Genomic DNA, 6,000 nt, shown 5'->3' with positions numbered 1-6,000 from the left:
TTGGAAATTTGCAAAGTCCTCTATTTATTTCCACTTCAGTGCACCAAATATCTTTTAAAAATACCATTTGAGGTAGAATTGGCCAGAAGAGAATCAAGTGTTGAAAATGCTATGTTAAAATTTCTAAGACTCTGTAAGAAGTCACCTTGTTAAATTTGATTCCAAAATCAGCCATTATATTTTTTCATTCTGAAAATCTTGCTTGATCTATTTCTGCTTTCAAAGATCAATGGCAGCTTTGTAAGTGGATAAAACTAACCCTTAGTCTCTCTTACAACCCTTATTCTCTTTTACATATAACATTATCTAAAGGAGCTTCACCATCAGCAGTCTGATCCAAAGCTCATCTAAGATAATGCAAACCTTCCTACACCTTCAATAACTTGAATGTTGGGCCCTAAATACCGGCAGACCCAAAAGACTGAGCTACTAATATGGGTGCATCACTTAATTCAAGAAGAATTTTATACTTACTGAGCCCACCGATTTTTAAAAATAGCTCTAGGAGTAAATATATACTGAGGTAATATTTTGAGCCATTTAATTTAGCAATAATTTCCTGCATTGCAACTAATGAGATCCTGTTGGAATAAATATCATCATAGCTGATCCAAGACAGAAGTGTAATCAAGCAAGTTTGGGAAAATAGCATACTGTTATAATACATGTCAACCAGATTTGTGTAATAAATGATACTCCATGAAGAGTGCCCAAAATAAAATGTCCTTAAAGCCCAGAGATCCTTGAATCAGGTTTCCACTAATAAACACAAATCAGTAACCTCTGTAGTAATGAAAAGCCAGATCTAGGTGTGAAGATGGTGCTTGGAAGAAATTTCAACAGCCTGTTAAAAATGGCTGTGGTAAACTTTCCTTTCTGCACTGAAACCACGTGTTCTCCTAGAAAATGAGTTGCTCTAGACAACACGCTACAGTGGTGGCCGTGGTGTGATCGGTGCTGTGACGAGGTACAGTTTGAAGCATTATTGGCTGCTAAGCCCCAGCTGTCCCATTATCTCTGTCAGTAGTTTTGTGTTGAGAATGATTTGAAAATACAAAATCCTTGCAGTTTTCAGCAAATTAGTGTTTTTAGCGTGATGTCTACGCAAGGCTAACATGCACCTATCAAGCTTATTTTCACATCAAGCCCACTGAGTTTCTATCCAAACCACACCGTCTGTTATGTGTTGATGCCTGTTTAAATGGTACTTGATTTTCTAGTGATGATAATGGTTTTGTGCTGTGAACTGCAGTGGAAATATGGATAAGCAATGCTATTTCCACTGAGAAGAAGGAAATACATCACTATGTTACACTGCTATCCTTTCTAGCAACATCTAAGCAATTAATTCAAAAGACTTTTTGATTCCTTTTGTCTATATAAAGGCATTCTGTCCTTTGCTTGTGTCTTGGTTGCATACCAATTAATTCACATTGCATTCCTGGGACTCATTGGCATTGTTGGCACAGGAGACTACCCGGTTTCTCTGGCATAAATATTGAGATGCTCATAGGCTTTCATGGGTTTAGGCTCCACTTTGAATAAGTAAGCAAAACAATTATCACCTTTAGATATTAAACCTTATTATAAACTTTAAATTAAACCTTTAACCTTTAGATGTTAAATCTTATTATAACCTTTAGATGTTAAAGCTAGAGATTAACAAACTGAGAAGAAAAAGCAGAAATCTGGGAAACCTCTAGAATCTGAGACTTTGTGTCATATGCAAGTGATCCAGAGTTTGGGCAATGTAGTAAAATATTTTCCTTATAGAAGCGTGGTTTCTAGAACTGAGTTTTATGTGAACTCAGCATCATTAACTTCTGTTTCATCAGCTATTTTTTGTATTTATTTAGCAATATGCAGGAAACCAGAACTCTGTTCCTGAGCACCAGCCCAGCATCTTCACAGCCAGAAATCAAGCTCAGGAAATCAAGTTCAGGTGAGCTCAAGATTTTGACACAGACACGAGGTGTGTTAAACCACAAGTCTGTGCAAGCAAGCCAGTGAGAAGAAGCCACAAAACACAATTCTGATTTCTGCTGCAGAATAATTATCGAGTGCTTTGTACAGCTGAACCAGCTACCTCTGCTGTGTTATGGAGATTTAGGCTTCACCCATAAAAGACAGGACTTTGAACCAAAACAGCTCTTATCTGTGCTGTTTGCAAACACAGAGCTTGCCTGCAGTGATGCAGGTTTGGTAGGCAGTGTGTGAAGAACTACACACATGCCCTTCTTAGTGCCTTTCTTCTGCTGGAAGAAGCCTACTTCAGATGCACACACGTTCTGCAAAGAACATCTACATCAAGGAACTGTACACTTCTACACCTTGAGATGCTCCACTGCAAACTAAGGACAGGCAGAGCAGTAGATAGAGTTTATAGGTAGACAAGTAACACCATTAATTAGCTGTATCCCTTTTAAAATATTTTCTTTTGTCACAGAAAGATCCCTTTGCTACGTGCATGCATATCCATCCAGTTCATTTTAAGCAACCCTGAAAAAAAAAAATCAGGCCTCGACTGATCTTGGAATTAGTTTCCATTCAGCAGCTAGTTCTCAGTATTAGAAGTAATTATGCCAGCTCACACCTCACAGAGAAGTTACAGACACTCTCAGGCTTGTAAGACATTGTTGGCTTACCATTTAATAAACTATAAAAATTCCATTATGTCTTTACCTATCACAGAGAATTGCTGGGCACAGAATATGGAGGTCATTTCTAAACAGAGAGAAAAAAAGCTTAAATACTCCCAAATACTGTTGAGATACAATGAGGCAGGATAGTAACAGCACACATTTTAATATAAACCAATAGTGACTCCAAAGCCTGTGTTTGGATACTTTTCTGGAAGAAAATTAATCAGTTCCGATGGTATTTGCTTAAATAAAAATGAGTTTGCATTTATTTAAAGGTAAAGATTTATTCTGTGGTTCCTCATGGTTTGTATTAATGTTCAGTCATGGCTAAGCCAGTTTCATCAGTGATACCTTAGAGGGTTTATTCTCTTTACAAAGAAGATACAGCCAAGCAGTAGGTAGGACTTTTTGATCTTAGCTGCTATGGCCGCTCGGTAATCTTCTGCTCCTTGAGGAGTTCATTGTTAAGGAGTACTACTAATGAAATACTGTAATTGCTCCCATTGCAGGAGTTAAACTGTACAAATTAGAGCGCAATGGCAAAGGTCTCATGTGGAGGAAAACAGCTGCTAACAGTATTGCTCCGCGATAACATTTGGTGACAGCAGTAAACTGAGTCACTGAGGGCCCAGTTCCCTTGTCAGCCAGCCAATGTAACTGCAATGGTATCATCAGTGTAAACGCAAGTTTATTCTGAAGTGCTAACGGGATGCAGGTGCTGAACCATAACAAAACTTACCCCAGTCAATAGAAGATGCCTTTTTTTTTCCTGATTCTAGATTTTTACTTTTTTGTTTAAGTGGACTAGGGGATCCAGCAGGACATTTGGGCTGCCTGCAATCATGGGACAAACTTATCATTTAATGCCATTCTCAAAGTCATCATTTTCAGTCATAAACTGGTTAGATTTCTTCTCTTCCCTATTCCCGCGGGAGGATTGCTCCACGAGGCTTTACCAAACTTCAGTTATGAAGGAAATCCTACTCCATGTGTGAGGACATGAAGCATTGCACAACAACTAAGAATTTTTAGTTAAATTTATCTAAGAGGATCCTCAGCTTTTCCAAGGATCTGATCCCTAAAATCAAATTAATCAATGAAAGGAACTGATCTCTTACATCAGTGAAATCAGCAGAAGTAGAGAAAGCAACATTACCCACAGTAAGATAACATCTTTTTAATTTCATACTTAGCGTACTGAAAAAATGTCTATTATTTCATTAAGGAAAAGAGTTTGTACATTTGTTTTTAAAAGAAAAGGTAGAAGAATCTACTTTTAAATCAAAATATCTCCTCTGTAAATGTGAAGATGGTGTATTTAGCATGCAGACTGGAAAGAATTCTTCCTCACTCTGAATTCCATTAACTTTGCACATTTTTCTCTCACATACTCACAGTAATGTCAGGATCTCTATGGGTGCCTTCCACATGCACAGGTGCAGAGTGCAAGAATTTATACAGACTATTCCCTGTCTTCAGATTCTGCCTGCAAAGTACTTCTGAGTGGCTCATGTTTGGAATGCCAGCACTATTAATCTAGTATTTTTGGCTAGCAAGAAATACAAATTCATCTCATCCCTCTGCATTCATGCAGCACCTTTCTCCCTTCTAATCTTTAAGCAAAAGTTTTGTTTATCCTTGCCTTCCTGCAGGAACAGAACATCAATTAGAAAAATGGCTAATTAGTAATTTTCAACAGAAGGCCTCAACTTCTTAAATATATAACATCTCAAAACTTATGCTCCATCTTCAGTTTGCTTCGCTCTTACAGAGTCACATATATTCGTTACAGTTGACTTTTGCTCCTGCCCAGTGCTCTGGCCAGCCTAGCCCACCCTGGACAGACAGGGCTTGCTGCAGCAGGCACAGCACTCTCTGTGGCAAAGATAGTTTTCCATCAAATGCTTTCCTGGCATGCACATCCTCACACTGGGAGAGGATGTTAAGTCATTTAATGATTACTTTCAGTTATTTATGTGATTTCAATTAATCTACAGTTTTCATGTCCTCACATCCAGATTCAGCTTCACTAAAAATAGTTGTCCTCAGATGACTGGGAAAAGCAACTGAGGGATGGATTTAAGTAGTCATTAAAAACAAAACAAAATAAAAACAGAACCCTGTTGTTTAAAAACAGTTCTTTTAATCAATTACCAACTTCAAAGTTTGTGTTTGCAGGCAGTATGTCCTGTGAGAGATTTTGTATATGTAAGATACGTGTATGTTTGCATGTGGACATGCTTAGTCTGTCCTGTAAGAATCAGCTAGCTGTTGTAATCAAGAGCCAGCTATTACGTGGCTGAATTTCAAACACAGAGGTAAGTTAAATAATGTTGAGGAAAGATCCACAGGAACTGTCCAACCCTCACACATTCAATTAATTTGCAATTTACATAACACGTACTCCAGCCCATACCGACCAGCTCAAGTCATAGCTTTATGACTGGGATATTAACTTGGTACTTTAATCAACTAATTTTAGACTTTTTGCATATTTGTCTTTCACACGCCACTGCTGTGTAATGGGATTCATAATAGGTGACAAATCCCAGCTGGCTTTCCAGAGGTAATGTTTTATATTACTCCTACCTGGCAACCTTGCAGCAATGCAACACCATTCAAAACATGAAAAATCAGTGACAAAATGCCACCACTTATAACCCTCCCCCCTTCCCAAGTGCTCCCGAACTTTTACAGGTGGAAGTCCCTGGTTCCGTCTTGAGCTCTCCAGTGTAAGGCCACCACAAATGTCTCCAACATCTCTCTTCTGTGAGGGAAGAGGTTGCTCCTGTACTGCCTTTCTTCATGGAGCTCATCCCACCTCTTCTGTGTTTCCAAAAGATCTTTTCAGGAACTGTAAGTGTGGTAAATCTGACACAGAAAAATCCCTTTGGAAAAAAATGTTTCCCTGGTGGATCTTTCACACACTCTGTGGAGACAGAAAATGAAATTTACTCTCCCAATCTACTCTCAGTAGCAGGAACGGTCATTCCAAATTAAATGGGACAAATAAATCTTGGGTTTATGACAGAATTTGTTGTCCACCAACAGATCTGCAGTAGATAGGTCATGATAACCTAGGCTTTTGCCTCTGTACTGTGACTCGATTTGGAGTTAAAGAGGGCAGAGGGGACAAGTCAGAGATTACTGATGACAGAGCACTGCTGCGGTGTGCTGTGCTACTCAGCACTCAGCATTACGTTTGAAAACTACTTATACTTTACAAGTAGTTGAAACACTCCTTAGAAGTTAGGTGAAAGACCAGTTTGACAGAAAGTATTTTTAAAATATAATTTTTCAGTCATGTGGAACGGGCAACAAGTACTCATGTAGCTTAACTCTATTCTGCTCTTGCCTA

The 6,000-nt window shown here is 38.5% G+C and overlaps 1 long non-coding RNA gene across 3 annotated transcripts in view; it reads right to left on the bottom strand.

The window, feature by feature from the left end:
- Positions 1 to 3,817: 3,817 nt before the first annotated feature.
- The window catches only part of LOC308191759, a 50,704-nt gene continuing 48,521 nt past the window's right edge, over positions 3,818 to 6,000 (bottom strand). For all 3 annotated transcript variants that reach the window (XR_013948257.1, XR_013948258.1, XR_013948259.1), the window contains one exon: positions 3,818 to 5,571. This is a non-coding gene — a long non-coding RNA (uncharacterized lncRNA). The remainder of the gene's footprint in view (positions 5,572 to 6,000) is intronic.

This window comes from Anser brachyrhynchus (assembly GCF_964034855.1).
Source record: "Anser brachyrhynchus genome assembly, chromosome: 1".
In the NCBI taxonomy this organism is placed as follows: domain Eukaryota; kingdom Metazoa; phylum Chordata; class Aves; order Anseriformes; family Anatidae; genus Anser; species Anser brachyrhynchus.
Note: the sequence above shows the minus strand (reverse complement) of the source record. Positions and strands in the feature narration are given on the sequence as shown.